We start from the raw sequence: 17,970 nt of genomic DNA, 5'->3' as shown, positions 1-17,970 counted from the left end.
GGGACTCTTCCTTCTTCTCTGAGGAGTGGGAGGGGATGCCGTTCCTTTGGCTTTCCTCCTCCTTCAAGTCAAAGTATTAATCCTCAACCTGGAAGGGGGCCGGGCAGTGAGTTAAAAAACACACCTTTTGGCCAGACCTGGAACTCCTCTCCTTGCTGAATGGTTTAATTTGGAGAATCGTAGGGCTGGCAGCATCCCTAGAATCTTTCTAGGCATTTTACAGAATAGGGTACTGTATTAGTCTCCTAGGGCTGCCACAACCAATTGCCAAAACCTTGGTGGCTTGAAACAATAGAAATTTATTCTCTCACAATTCTAAAGGCTAGAAGTCCGGAATCAAGGTGACTGCAGGGCTGTGCTCCCCCCAGAGGCTCTAGGGGAGAATCCCTCGCCTCCTCCATCTTCTGGTGGCTCCAGGTGTTTCTTTGGTTGTGGCTGCCTTACTCCAATCTCTGCTTCCATCTTCACGTGGCCTTCCCCTCTTCTGTCTCTTATAAGGACATTTGTCATTGGATTTAGGGCCCACCTGGATAATCCAGGATGATCTCATCATGACAACCTTAATTAAATTACATCTGCAAAGACCCTTTCTCCAAATAAGGTCACATTCACAGGTTCTGGGGGCAGTGGAGTTAGGGCGGGGACTTATCTTTTTGCGTGCCACCATTCAGCTCACTACAGAAACTAAGTCCCAGGATGGAAAAACTTGCTCAGGCTTCCTGGAGGAAGGAAGCATGTACTGTGTGTGGTGTGCTGGGTCGGTGTGGGGTACAGACCTTCTTGGGCTGGGACCACAAGCCTCCCTGAGTTGGAGCAGCCTGGGGAAAGGCAGAGTTGGACCCCTTGCTTTCCTCAGGCTGACACAAGGATGCTGGGACTCTCCCTCCTCCTAACACTCACTGAGGCGGCGTGGGGAGAATCTCCCCAGGAGGGTCCCGAGGAAGCTCTCCCTCCCTCCCTGGTTTCCTCCACTCGCTCTCTGTGTTTCTCTCGGAGTCCCCTGCCCCTGCTCCCAGATTATCGGTACATCCTCTTTCCATCCCTCCCCTCCCCCAGCCTTCATGTCCTCCGAGGCTCTACCACTGGCCACTGTGTTTTTGCCTAGATGTGGAGGTCGAAGGGTCTTAGCTTCTGTCTGGGTCTCTAAGTTCCCTTCCTGGGTTATCTCAGTTCCTTTAGTCTCAGAGGGTCTCTATCTCTCAACAGCTCTGGGACCAGGTGTCTGCCCCTCCTCATCAGGGCCACCTGCAAGACCCTGAGAGGGAGAACCTCCTTAAGTTTTGTTCCCAAGGTACCTCGCCTGCCTCCCCCTAATCCAGCTCTGCTCACCATCACCTCCCTCCTCCTGGGATCCTCAGTTGCCCCACACCCTCTGCCTCTTGCCTTTTAAATCTTTGTGGCTTGACTTCTGCCCCCGAAACTGAAACTGCTCTTTCCAGGGTCACCTATGACAACCCTCAACCACAAATCCAGTGGTTGCCTCCCGGCCTCCCTGACCCCTGAATCACTCCATGACCTGTGACGCTGCTGGACGTGCACCAGGGTCTCCTGGTTTTCTCTCTCCAAAGTTCCCTCTGTCTTCTGTGCCTCCTCAGCTTCCTCTGTCCCTAGGAAGCTTTAAAAAGAGGCAGACTGATGATGTCCAGGTGACATCTACCCTCTGCCCCCGTGTCTCCCCACGTGATTTCTTTTGTCTTCTTCCAAATCTTCAGCTGGCACAGGCATAGATAAGTGACTTCCAAATCACAGGCATAGGCACCTGCCTCCTCTGCCTCCAGCCCAGCCCCTCTCCTGAGCTTTGGTGCCAGGTCTCCTGTGGACGCTGGCAACTCACACTCTCCCTGTTGAAGACCCAGCTCATTGTCTCCAGCCCCTGCTCACATCAGTCCCTTCCTGGTCAAGTCCACGTTCAGTATCTCTTATTGTCTCCATCATGGTGCAACTCCCACAGGTGTGGTCTGGACTCTTGCAGTAGCCACCTAAATAGTTTCTGGATCTCAGATTTTTCTCTGACCTCCTCGGATTAGGTTACCTTCTTACTCAGTGGGTCCCTTGATTCTATTAAATGCAGCCTCCTTGGCCTGTCCTTTGGGGCCCTCTATGATTTGGCCCTAACTCTCCTGCCCAGGCTTTCCCCGTTACTTCACTTTGTACACTGTATGGTCCATCACACTGGAATACCCTTCCTGCCCCAGCCACCCACTCTTTCTCTACCTTCATTCCCCATGTGAGATGCAATCTCCTCCACGAAGTCTTCTTTGACTCCCCCCAGTTGGATGTGATCTGTGCCACCGCTAGACCCTCTTCACTCTTATATAAGTCTGGGGGAGGGGTAGTAAAATGTGGTAGAAGAATATGGGCTTTGGACACCCCCAGTCCTCCTCTCCATGAAGAACCTGGGAAACTAGTCCGGCTATCCTAAGGGTATCACCTTTCTGACCTAAGCTTTCATTTCATTGCTTTGGCCTTAACTGAGAGTCATTGACATGAAACGGCCACTTGGAAATCATTCCTGCAATTGTAAAAACTTCCTGCAATTATGCTCCAATAAAGATGTTAAAACAAACAAACAAACAAACAAAAAAACTTCCCGAGGAGACACTGTTCAGTGTGTCAAGTCCCCCTATGTATTTTCTTCAAGATAAAAAAGTAGGGTATTGATGATACAGTTATAATTGTTTGTGATTTTTTTCTTGCACCCCTCTGCAGTCATCTTGTATCTCTTGTTTCATTTTATTTAGGTCCTGGATCCATGTCCTGTACACAGCAGGCACCTAATGAATACTTGTCCAATGCAGAGTGCCTATTTTAAAAGGCTTATTTAAAGGACTGCACCCAGCTTGGAGAGCGGAACTTGGCCAGCATGCAGTTACAGAGTTGTCCGCTAGATGCAGCTGTCTGCTAGCACCAGAAGGAGGATGGACGCCGGACAAGGGTGGGTGGGGAAGGCATAATTCTTACAGGCCATCGAGCACCTCCCAGTGCTGGGGCTTGGGAAGAGGGATGTGTGAGACATGGTCCCTGCACACAAGGAACTTAGCCGGGGGGGCTTTGCATGCATTATTTTGCTTTTATAACAAAAGAAATGTATTATTAGCTCTGTTTAATAGATGAGGAAATGGAGGCTCAGAGAGGTTAATCAACTTGCCTGAGGTGGCACAGCCAGTGGCAGAGCAGAGTTTAACTCTGGACTGTCTGCCTGGGTTTTCCCCTAATAGAGGTTATCATAGCAAACACTTACATGGCTTGGGGCCAGGCACTGTTCTAAGGGCTTTATGTTTAGTCACTCATCTAATCCTTAGAACATGATGAGGTAGGTACTATTATAATCCCCATTTTGCAGATGAGGAAACTGAGGTACAAAGAGGTTAAGTCCACACAGTTACAGAATTGTGCCCTTAGAGTTTGTGCTCTTAATGACCACACTGCTGCCATGTTTCACCACCCCAGTAGCAACAAGTTACAGACTGGGGATAGCCCCCACCAATATTTGGAGACCACAGAGCTCTGTGCCAGAAACACAAAGACACAGAGCCTGCCCCTGAAGAGCCTTTAGTTGCATGGGCAGTCCCCTCCTTAGGATGTGGGCTTTCCACAGACGTGCTGGGCAACTCCACCTGAGTGGTTTACCCTCTCTGGGCTTCAGTTATCATCACCTAAAATCAGGGGACTCGGTAGCAGGAAGTGACTCTGAGACACAAGAGGTCTGTTATCCATGATTTGTTGCAAAATTATAGCACTTAAAAAAAATAAAGGGAAAATTATCTACTTTAAAGCGCACAAAAAATCCTGCTTGATTAACATTTACACATGGACATAGCTGTGTGAGCACCACCCAGGTCTAGGTGAGCAATGTTTGCAGCCCTCTGGGAAGCTTCGCCAGGCCCGCTCCCAGTCAATCCCCCACCACCCCGTGAGATAACCACCACGCTGCCTCTGTCACCACAGATTTATTTTGCCTGTTTTTGACCTTCATAGACATGGAAGGTACTTTTTGGTTCTGGCTTCTTTTGTTCAACCTTATGCATGTTGGCTTCATCATGCTGTTGTGTGTTATTCTTTTCATTGCCGTGTAGTAGTGTTTCACTGTATGAATATTCTACAGTTGATGTATTCTGTTGATGGATGTTTGGGTCATTTCCAGTTTTTAGCTTTAAGTATCAAGCTGTGAGGCACCGTTTTAAAGGAATTGGGAGGGGCAGTGAAGAGAGCTAACATTTACTCAGGCATTAACTGTTCTGGACAATGGGCTAAGGGCTAGAGATAAGAAATGACAAAACCCACATATTTCTCTCTCCAAAGCTCACAGCTTAGTACAGGAAAGAGACAAGTGAGCAAGCAGTCACAGGACAGCGTGACCGGCGTGGAGATGGAGATCCTTGCAACTGAGGGGACAGTGGAGCAAGTCAGGGAGGACTTCCCAGAGGAGGAGACACGTGAGTGGAGGCTTGAAGGGTAGGGAGGAATCTGTGGCTTGAGTGAGTGGGCCTCTTGAACAGATCATATTGCCTGGAGCACAGGGCGCGCATAACAAGAGATGAGGACAATGGTGAGCAGATCAGGCAGGGTCCTGGCCCTCTTCCAGCGTGTGTGGGACCGATCATGTCAATAATAATAATCTCACGCAGCTGAGACAAGTGTTGTGAAGGAGACGAGTGTAAGGGGCCGGGGGCTGGGCCAGAAGGGTTCACCCTGGTCAGGGAGAGCAGAAGAGGCTTCTCTGGGGAAATGATCCTTGAGATGAGCTTGGAATGATGGCTACGAGTTAACAACAAGGAGAGGGGAGGAAGAGTGTTCCCGGCAGATGGGACAGTGTGGATAATGGTCCCGGGGCTGGAGAGAGGGAGGCACATCAAAGAACCGAGTGTGGCCGGAGCCCAGTCAGAGGAGAGACTGCACAGAGGCAGGGTGGGGCCAGGTCCTGTGTGGTCTCGTAGGCCAAGGTAAGGATCAGGGCCCGTCCTGACAACACTGGAAGACAGAGATGGGTTTTAAGTAAGGCTGCGACAATCAGATTTGTGGCATTTGGAAAGGATCTCTGTGGCATCCGTGTGGACGATGGGGACAAAGGCAGATGTAGGGAGATTGGTGGGGAGGCTACTGTCAGAATCCAGGCAAGAGGTGATGGTGGCCTGGATGGGAGGATGGATGCGGTGGGGTGGGGGGATGCGGATGTGGAGTGAAGTGGACGCAGGTACAACTGACCGGACGTAGTGAGGGTTAGATCCGGGGGATAAGGGAGCAAGTCTTGGGACTCTGGCTTTAGACCTGGATTGGCAATGAGACAGGAAACACTGTGCTGGGTGGGAGCAGGGGGAACATCCTGAGCTCCGATTTGGGCATGTAGAGTCCAAGGTGCCCTTGAGGCGTCCAAGTGGATATGTCTGGTGCTCAGAGAAGTGGGGAGGGCCAGAGATGTACTCGTGTGAGTCACCTGGGCGTCCTTGGGAATGGAGGTTGGGAGGCTGGATGTGGGGCTCAGGGAAAGGCCAAAAAGTGGGAAGAGAGGAGGGCTCAGGATTGGACCTTGAAGCCCCATGTGTCACTGGAGGATGGTGTGAAGTATTGTGGGGTGGGCGGAGGCAGGGAGATGAGTTTGGAGGCTGTGAGAAAAAATGAGGGAATCTGCAGGGAGAAGGAGAGGAGAGGCCTTTATAAAGCAGAATTGCCAGGCCTTGGTGAGGGGTGGAGTGTGGGGTGAGGGCAGGGACGAGTCTAGCTTGAATCCAGCTTTCGGCCCTGGTATCCAGGTGGGTCTGCTGTTCAAGAGGGAGATTTGGGCTGGGGATAGAAATGTTTGGAGTCATCAGCATATGACTGGACCAGAATGATCAGGGAATGTGTGTCCAGTGGGAAGAGATCCAAGAATAGAACCCTGAGGGACATTAAGTAAGATGAGAGGAAGGGCCAGGAGGTGGGAGAGACGCCATGGAAACTCTGGCGACCCCTGCTGGTCGTCCATCCACGTCTGCGCTCCAGTGGCTGCCCAGGTGGACTCACTTCCCAGCTAGCTCCCCGCTGCCAGGTGTGGGCGTGTGATTTCATCCCCACCAGTGGGAGGCCAAGGGGAAGTGGTGTGAGCCCTTCTCCGCCTGGGCTTTAAGACCCTAGGTAAATCCTCTGTACACTCCCTTTCCCCTTCCCGAGGCTGGAGCCCCACAGGGCAGTCCCCTATCTTTGGTCTTGAGTCACCGATAAGCCCTAGGGGGCAGTGCAGCAACACCACGGAGGGAACCTGGGTCTCCGAATGACTGCAGGGGAGTTCCTCATGGACCTGGAATGTAAGAAACTTTACATTCTTTGAGCAGCTGTCTTCTTTGGAGCTCTCTGTTACGGGAGTTTAGCCTAACTAATACAACTTAACTAAGCTAATACAATTTAGCCTAACCCAACTAATGTAACTAATTAGCCTAATAAAAGTTATTAACCTAACTAGTACAACATCAAATTAAAATACAATGAAATAAAAAGTTGGCCTAATGAATACAGTATCACTTATCCTAACTAACACGAGAACCAAGGGGGGAGAGTGTATCAAGAAGGAGAAAGTGGGGAACCGTGTTGAATGTTGCACAAGGATCAGATAAAATAGGGGATGAAGAACATCCACCAGCCTTGGCAACTAGGAGGTGACTGGCGACTCTAATGGCCCTTCAAGGGCAGCGGTGGGGGTGGGTGGGTGGGGGGATGGATGCGTGAACCGGGGCGGTAAAGAAGTAGATTCAGCAAGTACAGGCATCTCTTTTGAGGAAGTTGGATGCGAAGGAAAGGAAAGAGTTGGGGAACGATCTAGAAGGAGACTCAGGATCAAGCCTGATTGCAGTGAAGCTGGGGGAGAGGGAGGAGTTGAAGATGCTGGAAAATGATGAGTGAGGGAGTTAGGCCTCTGTGGGGGGGGAGGGGCTGGGACCCAGAGCTAGGTGGACGGGGCGGGAAATGTGCGTTCCCAAACATAAACACACACTCAAGGCGCTTTGGCAACTGTGGGAGAGGAGGGAGGACTTTCTAGAGAGCTTCCATTTTCTCTGAGAAACAGGACTAGGTTGAGGGGTACAGGGCGGGACAGGGAAGAGTTGGCAGGAAGATTGAGGAGATCAGAGAGAGTCAAGCTGACAGAAGGAATCTGCCAACAATACAGAGACAGTTGCAAACTGGGAATTGGAGGAGGCGCCAAACTTCTGGGGTGTGGGGCTTTTTCCAGCTGAACTTAGCCTCTGGGGCTGGGGTCCAGGAGTGCAGCAGGCACATGGGTGGGCCCAGGGCGGGAGTTCTTCCCACTGCAGGCCAAGGAAGTCCAGGACCACGAGAGTGAGGGTATGACGTGATGGATCCAGGGGTTGGATGGGGACCGAAGTTGAAGGCGGGGTCGGGGCAAGATCTCAGTAGAAAACTGAGAAGTGTGAGACGGTGAAGGTGTCAGGAGGGCACAGAGCAGCTGCAGTGGAAGCAGGGAGGCAGAGGCCTGGGAGGAGGGAAGGTTGGCCAGTGGAGGCTGCCTACTTTTTGGGTTTTGCCGGGACCCCGAGGCTGCTCAAGGTGACAGCAAGACTTGGGTCGGAGAGGCTTTCTAGGAGTCAAGAGCCAGAGTCTTTGAAATATGAGGGATGTGGGCCGGGCGATCTCCCAGAAAAAGCAGGGCGGACAGTGGCCCGAACCTTCCCTCTGCCCACCGCACAGACATCAGCAGGCCAAATAAACAGTGATCTCTTACATTTATGGCATGGAGCTTGACAATTTACAAAGCCTTTCATTTCCCTACCTGTGCAATTCAGCATTTGTTTTAACAGAGGAACAGCTGAGAGGGATTAAGATTCTAGCGGCCCCACAGTGGGGTTGCCTTACCCACTTCCTGTCATCGCCACAGACGGAGGTCACAGGACCTTATTTGTTGCCATGAAAACAGACGTGGAGTGTCCCCCACCTTTGGTCCCTCCCATGGAGGTATAGGGTCCTGTCACAGGGAAATAACTCACCTACAGTTCTGAAAGGTGGGCACCCTGGAGAGAGGAGGGGAGACTGAGGATGCATTCCTGGGTTGGGGGTGAGCCCGATCCCGTGGCTGAGGCAGCCATGAGCCTCCTTTGGTGCTGTTTTGGCCTAGAGGACCTGGCAGCAGGAGCTGGAGACAGTGGGGTGCCCCTGTGGGGAATTGTCTATGGCTTATGAGGGCCCGTATGTCTGTCCACATGTGTCCGTTGGTCCTGTGTGTGTGTTTGTGAGTGGGTCCCTGACAGGTTCCTGAGTTGGGGATGTATCTACGGAACTGCGCGTGTGTGCGCGCGGGTCTGAGCGTGTTTGGGAATGAGCGCCGAAGTTCCTGCGTCAGGCTATCCTGAGTGCGTGGAGCATGCGTCTCTGGGCCATGCACCACTCTGCGTCTAGGAGCGTGTAAGGACGTGTCCCCTCTGCATCGAGGCAGAAACGAGGTCAGCGTGCAGGCGGGGGTGGAGCTAGGGATTGATTCTACAGCAGTGACAGGCTGAGCGGGGAAAGGGGGCAGGGGTGGAGGAGGGGGAGAGGGCAGGGAAAGATACCCTTGGACCTGGGAGTCCCCTAGCCTCTTCAGAACACCTGCCCTTGAGGGAGGGGGCCAAAGAAGGGAGTGGGAGATGTGGAGAACCTTATCACCCAGGGACCAGAAATGGGAGTGGGGAGGCAGGCAGAGGGGCGGAGATGTTCTCAGTCTCTTGGCCTGGGGCTGGTGGGATGGGGGGGCCAGATGTTGCCTGGAGTAGCCAGCTGTCTGGGGCTTTGGTTAAGAAAAATGTCTCTAAAACCTTGTTAAAAAGGCTGGCATTCCTCCTGCCTGATACCACCAGATCTGCTGTAGCAAGATCCCATAGCAACACCCCTCCGTCCATCCCGTCCTCCTCTATCTCCACCTGGGCATAAAGAGAAGCTGCAGGTGGACCCCGAGAAGCCCCTCACCTGGGTGGGGAAGAGTGCTGAGGGATGTGTGATCAGATCGGAGAGTGAGGGTTAGATTTGGTTAAGAAAAAGATGGAGGGCATCTGTCTCCAGATACGGTTGGGGCGTCTTTGGGGACCTGCATTTTTTCCCCTGGGGAAGGACACAAAGGTGTCAGGGCACCCTGCCCGGGGGTCTGGCTGCATGGGAAGGGTCTCTTACCCCAGGGAGGGAGAATCCTTACTCCTCTGGGACCTGAGTTCCCCCCAACCAGGGAGATGTTCTTTTGTCTGCTCCTGCTAGCCACTCCTTGATCTGGGATCCCTAAGCCCTAAGCCCATAACCCCCACGTCCTCGTGTATAATGGGAGCAGGGAGTCTGAATGCCAGGGTCCTGGAGAGGGCAGTGGGCCCTTCCCTATGCCAGGCCTTTCTAGCGAGGACGTGCCCCCGTGTCAGGGCCCCGTGCCTGCCCTGCCTCCAGCTTCCCACTTCCTCTTCCAGCTGAGCCGTTGCTGCGGCAGCAGCACCTTCTCTCCAACGCCTTCCAACCCGGGGCCCAGCCAAGTACCACTCAGCCCACGGCAAGCAGGCTCATGGCAGCCCCAGAGCTGGCACACTCCTTGACTCCTGCCCCTCCCCTCTGTTGCCTCCTTCGGCCCCTCCCTTCCCGCCTTCTGCATCCTGGAGAGGCTGTGGAGAGCCCCCTGCTCTGTCTGGGGCCCCCCCCCCTGCAGCCCTGTTTAGCTCAGGGGCTTTGTTTCCAGGGCCACATCAGCCCAAGCCCTTGCGAGCTCCGTGTCACCCTGGGTACCAATGTGGCATCACCTTAGTCCTTTATGGTTCCAAGTCAGTGCAGACCCCTGTGGCTACTGTGGATTCCCTCTCACTCTGGGCCAAAGCAGGCTCCACTTCAATCGAATTCCTCGTGGGCTCCATGATACTCCGGAGCAATGCGGGCCCTATATTAGTTAGTTTAAGACCTCCTGGGCTCCATGTCAACTCCAGGCCCTGTGGGCGCCTTAGTGTGGGCTGCTGTGGGCTCCCTGACATTCTGGGCTGGGAGTTCCATGTCAGCTTGGGTCCAGGCAGGTGTCATATGGTTCTAATTCCTTGATCCGCTGGACACCATGGATAGACACCCTCTTCATCAGCACCCTGGGCCCCTCAGGACTCCTGTGGGTTCTTTGTTCATCTGAGCCAAAGTGAGCTCCATGTTCTAACTCCTTGTAGATCATGGCTGCTCATTTGGGGTCAGTGGACAAATAGCACTGGCATCACCAAGATTTGTTGGAAATACAAAATCTCAGGCCCCACCCAGACCTTCTGAATCAGAACCTGCATTGTTAACAAGACCTTTTTTTTTTTTTAAATGATACCAACTATCATTTTTACCATATTCATTTTTTTTTTTAAGGAATTCCTTTACTTTTATTATTTATTTATTTATTTTTGGCTATGTTGGGTCTTCGTTTCTGTGCGAGGGTTTTCTCGAGTTGCGGCAAGTGGGGGCCACTCTTCATCGCAGTGCGCGGGCCTTTCACTATCGTGGCCTCTCTTGTTACGGAGTACAGGCTCCAGACGCGCAGGCTCAGTAGTTGTGGCTCACAGGCCCAGTTGCTCCGCGGCATGTGGGATCTTCCCAGACCAGGGCTCGAACCCACGTCCCCTGCATTGGCAGGCAGACTCAACCACTGCGCCACCAGGGAAGCCCTTAACAAGACCTTTGATGCATGTGCACATTAAAGTCTGGGCAGCACCACTGTCAAGTTCATGTCAATCTGGATCAAGGTGGAACCACATTGACCCAATGCTATATGAGCTCCACGACCCCCCGGGCCAGTGTGGGTGCCATATTAAAGAAGGCCCAATGCCACATGGGAGTTGAGGTGTTCTCCCCATGACCCCCCAGGTCTCTGCCTCCTCTGTCTCTCACCTTTCCTTACTTCCTCCCTGAGACCTTGCCTCTAACCAACTTCCTTCTCCAAAACCAAATGCTCGTTCCCCTGCCCTGAATCTCTGGCTCCCTCTGCACAGAATCCAAGCACAAAGGGCTTTTGTCATCCTCCACTCTGAGCTGGGCTTTGGGGATCCTCCCTCCTGACCCTCCCTCCCCACCAGCCTCCTACCGACCTCAGGCCACCCGAGCTGGAGGCTGCTGCTGTAGTTTTCCATCCCTGCTGTTCTCTGCCTTATACACACGTTGCACAGATAGATCCAAAGTCTATATCTATATATACTTCTCACCCCCCCACCCCCGGACGGCGTGCGTCTCCTTTGCCAGGCTGTGGTCGTGCAGTCTGTCGCTCGTTAAGGCACTGTCTCAGATTTGCATGTTTAATATTTTATCCAGGAAGCGCTCCTGGCTGGGGCCCTGGGAGCTGGTGTGAAGCTGACAGAATGTCAGGCCCCGGAATGGTTGCTCACGGGTGGTAGCGGTGGGACTGGGACTCGTGTCTGGGGGACAGGAGAATGGTGACGCCAGTTCCTGGCTGCTGGTCTAGACGTCAGTATCAGGGTGGGGGTGGGGAGAACACATCAGAGTTCCGCAGCCCCAGCCTGCACAGAGAGCCCCCCCTTCTTGGGGCACAGCCATTGACCTCTGATGTGAACTTGCTTTTTAGGTTCAGCGACTCCTCCAGGTCTCAGCCAATATCAGTGTCTGGGGATTTTCCAGTGGGGAGAAGCCCTTTGGCTCCATGCGGAAGTGGCGAGGAGCTCATCCTCTTATCTGGTTTCCCCCATACCCAGGGCAAACCATGGAGGAGGACAGAGTGGGCGGGAGGAGCTGGGCGGGAGAACAGCAGGTCTGGCCGGTGCTGTGTGACCTTGGGGTGTCATTGAGCTGGCTGGTTTCTGTGAGTGACAGGGAAGAATCATCACCATCTTCCCTCCCTCTCTGGCACGTTGGAGATCTGAGTTAGCGGCAAGCAGTGCAGAATATTGACAGCAATCCCTTCTGTTCCCAGATATTTGTAAAGAACTTAGTGGGCAGGAGGGGGAGAGGAGGCAGAAAGATGAGGCTCTGGCTCTAGGGCAGATGGAAAAATCTGAAGATGGAAGAGGGGGAGGGGAGAGCAGACAGACACAGGCCTTTCATTCTGACCCTTGCGAGGCATGAAATGCCTGATTGTGCCTGTGTCCTGAGGGTTCAGTGGGGCCTGGAGGTCAGGAGGTAGGGGGGAGGGGAGGGAGAGGCTGCTCCATCCCCTAAGCCCCTCGGAAACAAGATCCCCACACATTCTGCCGCAGTCTGGCAAGGCTCTGATCGAAAGGGCTTCTTAGAGAAGGGAGGATGGGGCATGGCCCCAGACCCTGCTCCCACACCCCTTGCCAAGTTTCAGGGCCTGGAGGTTTATCTGTGCAGGACTCAGCCCTGGTTGGGGGCAGGGGCCAGGAAGGAGTGTGTGTGTGTGTGTGTGTGTGTATGTGTGTGTGTGTGTGTGTGTGTGTGTGTGTGTGCGATTATCCCTCAGCCTGCAAGTGGGACACCCCACTGCCCCAGAGCTGGCTGCTGTACAGCTGCTCCCAACTGCTCCTCTCCTGGGCCTGCACTGGAAAGTTCTTCCTGGTGTCTTGCCTCAGTTCTTCTTGCCTCCACTTCTGTGCGATTACTCTCTGTTTTGCTCCCTGGGGGCGGGTAAGGGATTAGAGCCCTCATTTCCTGGGGTTTGTGCTGCCTCCTCGACCCAGGAAGAGGCATCCTGACCTGATATGGAAGCCTGGAGGCCTGGTCTGCCTCTCTGGTCCGTTCTCCTGCCCACATACATAGAGGGCCGCTACATAAAGTGATACCCTCTTGTCGGTATCCCCACCATCCACCCGCTAATAAGAAGCTGGAAAAGAAGCTTAAAGGACCTCCAAACAACCACGATGGACACCACCGAGCTGCACACCAAAGCACAGACATTTTACATGTTAGGCAGCGCTCCGCTCTCACAATACCCCCCATCTAGGTCAGCAGTTTGCAAACGCTTTTTACCCCTGGGACTTTTGGTCCAAAGGACATCATGCAGAAGCAGAAAGAAATAAAACTGAGAAAAGTCCAGCTGCTGTGGTGGAAGCCAGGGGTGGAGGGCCAGGGAGACCTGCCTGCTCTGCTCCTTGGAAACCTTTCCAATCCCTCCCGCCATCCCCTAGGGGCTTCTGAGAGGCCCTGCAGGGCTCCCAGCGCCTGGCAGAGCACAGTTAGAAAAACACTGATCTGCAAAATCTAGTTTCTTAACTCCTGGAAGCTGCCAATCAAAGGGAATGGGGGCCGGCAGAGATAGGAGTGTAAGTGACAGTCCCACAGGTGACAACTTGATGACAAGGGAAGGAGAGGTAGAATGATGCTAAAAGCAGACATGCAAGCCCGAAGGGTTCAAGGCTGGGGCCATTTAGTTTGGGGGTGACCTTGATTACTCCTCAAGAATCTCCAGGGGCTGGACTCATGCTCAGAGTGGGGACCTGGGGCATCAAGGGAAGGTTATGCTTGGTGGAAAGGAATTAGATGAGAGATTTCTGCCCTCACCATGGTTAAAATACAAAAATATGGAACAACGTGGGTCCTTGAAGATGAACCCTGAGCTTACTGAATATGTTGACTCATTCAAAGACCTCATAACAGTGGTTCTCAGCTGGGGTGATTTTGATCCCCCCAATCCCAGGGAACATTTGGCAATGTCTGGGGACATTTTTGGTTGTCGCAACTGGGGAGAGGGTGCTACTGGCATCTAAAGGACAGAGAGAGACCAGAGATGCTGCTAAACATCCTATAATGCACAGGACAATCCCTCTCGATAAAGAATTGCCCAGGGACTTCCCTGGTGGTCCAGTGGTTAGGACTCGGCTCTTCCACTGCAGGGGGGATTGGTTCGATCCCTGGTCAGGGAACTGAGGTTCCCCCATGCCACGTGGCACGGCCAAACTTTTTAAAAAAATTTTTAAATATAAATAAAAAATAAAAATCACTTAAAAAAAAATTGCCCAGTACAATACATCAATTGTGCTGAGGGTGAGAAACCTTGGTCTAGACTCTAGATGATACCAGAGTCTTTACTGTATCTATTTATTCCCCCCACCAGAATGTGTTCCCAGAAGCTGGAAATAATGAGTCTTCTACTCGTCTACTGCATCTGCCTCTGGACTTTATGCAGAGTAGGTGCTTTACAAGTATTTGTTAGGTGAATGCGTGAATAAATGACTTACCTGGACGTGGTAGGCAGCCCTCTTCTTTCAGTCCAGAGCCCAGTTTGCCTTGGGGGAGGCACGTGCTACTTCTTCAGTTTAGTTAATAGATCCTGCAAGGGATCTTGACCCTGGGCAACCCTGGGAGAAAGCTGGGGAGGGCTCACTCAATAGTGCCTGAGCTGTTGACTCAAAAAGAACAGATGCTCATTTGCAATGCAATTTACATATCACTTGCATATTGCTTTGAATATAATTTGCATGCTGCTCCTTTAAAGTCAAAAGGCACAGATCTCCCGCCTGGTCCTGCCTTTCCCACCTCTGTCCCTTCACTGTTTCTTTGCTCACTTTCTGGGGAACATCCACCTGTTGGGCCCACATTTGCTTCCCCAGGGCCTGGCACAAAAAATCTAAGAGACCCCATTCATGGTGAGATGCAAAAAAAAAACAAAAACAAAATAGCAGACCCCTTGCATTTTGCACATTTCTTGTGGTCAAGATTCTGGCCTTTGGTGTCCCACATGCTTGAGTTTCAACTCGGCCTCTGCTACTCCACAAACTGTATGATCTTGAACGAGTTATTTAATCTCTCTGCCCCTCAGTTCCCTCATCTGTGAAATGGAAGTAATGATGGAGCTACTGTGATGATTCAATAAGAAAATCTGTTAAAGTGCCAGGCATCTGGTAGGCACTCAAGCAATGGTAACTGCTGTGCTTACTATTAAGCCTCGTTTCTTTGAAGCAGCTGTCGCAGGAGGAGCCGCTTTTCTGAACTTCTTGCTTTGCTGCTCATCCCTTAGCTCATCTCTTTTCTCCTTCTTGAAATTCTCTCTGCTTTTGGCTTTGAGTGGCCACTGTCTTCTGGATTTCCTCCCATCTTGGTGGCCACTCCTTCTTAGTCTGATTCCTTCTCCTCTGTCTACCTCTAAAGTTTGGAGACTCCCAGGGCTTGGTCCCAGGACCCCTCACCTTTTCTTCCTGGGTGTCCATGGCTTTAACCACTGGCTCCACTCCAGGGACTCTCAGTTATTTCTCCAGCCTGGAGACTTATAGTCCACACCTACCCGATATCTCCACTTGATGTCTAAAAGGCATCTTAAAATCAACGTTGTGATTTCTAATCCCTTTCCTCTCCCAGGCGTCCCTACTTAGTAAAATGGTACTGTCATCTATCCAGTTGCTCAAGCCCCAAAACTCAGAATGTCTTTGATTCCTCTCTCCTTCACCCCCTGTTTTAGTTATCTCTTGCTATGGAACACATTATTCCCCAAATTTAGTGGCTTAAAGTGATAAGCATTTACTATCTCACATAATACATACTTCTTTGGGTCAGGAATCCGGAAGTGATTTAGCTGGGCTCAGGGTCTCTCATGAGGTTGCAGTCAAGATGTCAGTGAGGATGCAGTCATTTAAAAGGCTTGCTTGGGCTGGAGGATCTACTTCCAAGGGGACTCACTCACATGCCTGTTAAGTTAGTGCTGATGGTTGGCAGGAAGCCTGCATTCCTTGCCACGTGGACATCAGAGAGCTGCTTGAGTGTCCTCATAACATGGCAGCTGACTTTCCCAGAATGAGTGATCTAAGAGATAGCAAGAGAAAGCCGTAGTCCCTTTTCTGATTTTGTCTTGAAAGTCTCGCACTGTTACTTCTGCCATGTTCTATTCATTAGATAGGAGTCACTAAGTCCAGCCCACACTTTCAAGGGGAGGAGAATTAAGTTCCATCTCTTGAAGGGAGGCATATCAAAGAGTTTGTGGGCATATTTTAAAACCACTACCTAGGGACTTCCCTGGTGGCGCAGTGGTTAAGAATCCGCCTGCCAATGTGGATTTGACCCCTGGTCTGGGAAGATCCCACATGCCATGGGGCAACTTAAGCCTGTGGGCCACAACTATGGAGCCTGTGCTCTCGAGCCCACGAGCCACAACTATTGAGCCCGTGTGCCCAGAGCCTGTGCTCTACAACAAGAGAAGCCACCCCAATGAGAAGCCCGCTACTGCAATGAAGAGTAGCCCCCGCTGGCCGCAACTGGAGAAAAGCCCACATGCAGCAACGAAGACCCAATGCAGCCAAAAAAAACCCAAACAAACAAAGAAATAAGTAAGTTGGGACTTCCCTGGTGGTTCAGTGGTTAAGACTCTGCGCTCCCAATGCAAGGGGCCTGGGTTCGATCCCTGGTCAGGGAGCTATATCCCACATGCATGCTGCAACTAAGAGTTTGCATGCTACAACTAAGGAGCCTGCCTTCTGCAACTAAGACCTGGCACAACGAATGAAAGAAAGAAAGAGAGAGAGAGAGAAAGAGAGAGAGAGAAAGAAAGAGAGAAAGAGAGAGGGAGAAAGAAAGAGAGAAAGAAAGAGAGAAAAGAAAGAAAGAAAGAGAGAGTTCTGAACTTCTGCTTTAGTCCAAGATGGAGTCACAGGGAATGGATTTACTCTCCCATCTGAAACAACTAAAAAGTCAGACAAAATATATGAAACATGAGGTTCAGACATTAGAAATCAGGTAGCACAGGACATTGATCCCTGAGAGAAGAGATGCAAAGCTATAAGCTCTACAGTTGTCCCAGCCTACTACCTGGAGTGAGTTTCTAGGCCACAACACAAGTAGGGGTAACTCAGGCAGAACCTGGTGATCTAGCTGAGTTTTAGTAAATTTATACAGTTGTGCACCCAAGATGGTACATTTAAACTCAACCATATCAATAATTGCAGTCAATATACATAGTCTAGACAATCTAATTAAAAGGCAGATAAAAAAGAAAGACCCAACTACATGCTGTCTTTAGGAAGTCTACCTAAAAAAAAAAACAAGTAGGTAAAAAGTAAAAAGCTATACCATGCTAACACTAATCAAAAGAATGCTGGAGTGGCTATATTAATATAGGATATATCATGTTAACACTAATCAAAAGGGTTATATTAATATCAGACAAAATAGATTTCAGAGCAAAGATTATCACAAAGGATAAACAGGGCCATTTTATAATAATAATAGGGTCATTTCCACAAGAGGACATAGATTTTTTTTTTCTGACTTAAAAAAATTTTTTTATTTAACTATAGTTGATTTACAATATTGTGTTAGTTTCAGGTGTTCAGCTTCAGATTCTTTTCTATTATAGGTTATTATAAGATATTGAATATAGTTCCATGTGCTATACAGTAAATCCTTATTGTTTATTTTATATATAGTGGTGTGTATCTATTAATCCCATACTTCTAATTTATCCCTCCCCCTCCCCTTTCCACTTTGGTAACCATAAGTTTGTTTTCTATGTCTGTGAGTCTGTTTCTGTTTTTTAAATAAGATGATTTGTATTATTTTTTTCAGATTCCACATATAAATATCATACAATATTTGTTTCTCTGTCTGACTTACTTCACTTAGTATGATAATCTCTAGGTCCATCCATTTTGCTACAAATGGCAATATTTCATTCTTTTTTATGGCTGGGTAATATTCCACTGTATATGTACATATACCACATCTTCTTTTGTTTTGTTTTGTTTTGTTTTGTTTTTTTGTTTTTTTGGGTTTTTTTTGGGCACGCTGTGTGGCATGTGGGATCTTAGTTCCCCATCCAGGGATCGAACCCGTGCCCCCTCCGTTGGGAGTGTGGAGTCTTAACCACTGGACCACCAGGGAAGTCCCATACCACATCTTTTTTTTCCATTCATCTGTCGATGGACATTTAGGTTGCTTCCATGTCTTGGCTGTTGTAAATAGTGCTGCCATGAACATTGGTGTATCTTTTTTTTTAAAATTTGTTTATTTAGGTTGCACTGGGTCTTAGCTGCAGCATGCAGGATCTTTAGTTGTGGCATGTAGGATCTTTTAGTTGCGGCATGTGGACTCTTAGTTGCGGCATGCATGCGGGATCTAGTTTCCCAA

The sequence above is a fragment of the Balaenoptera physalus genome (genome assembly GCF_965194825.1).
Source record: "Balaenoptera physalus genome assembly, chromosome: 20".
Lineage (NCBI taxonomy): Eukaryota > Metazoa > Chordata > Mammalia > Artiodactyla > Balaenopteridae > Balaenoptera > Balaenoptera physalus.
Note: the sequence above shows the minus strand (reverse complement) of the source record.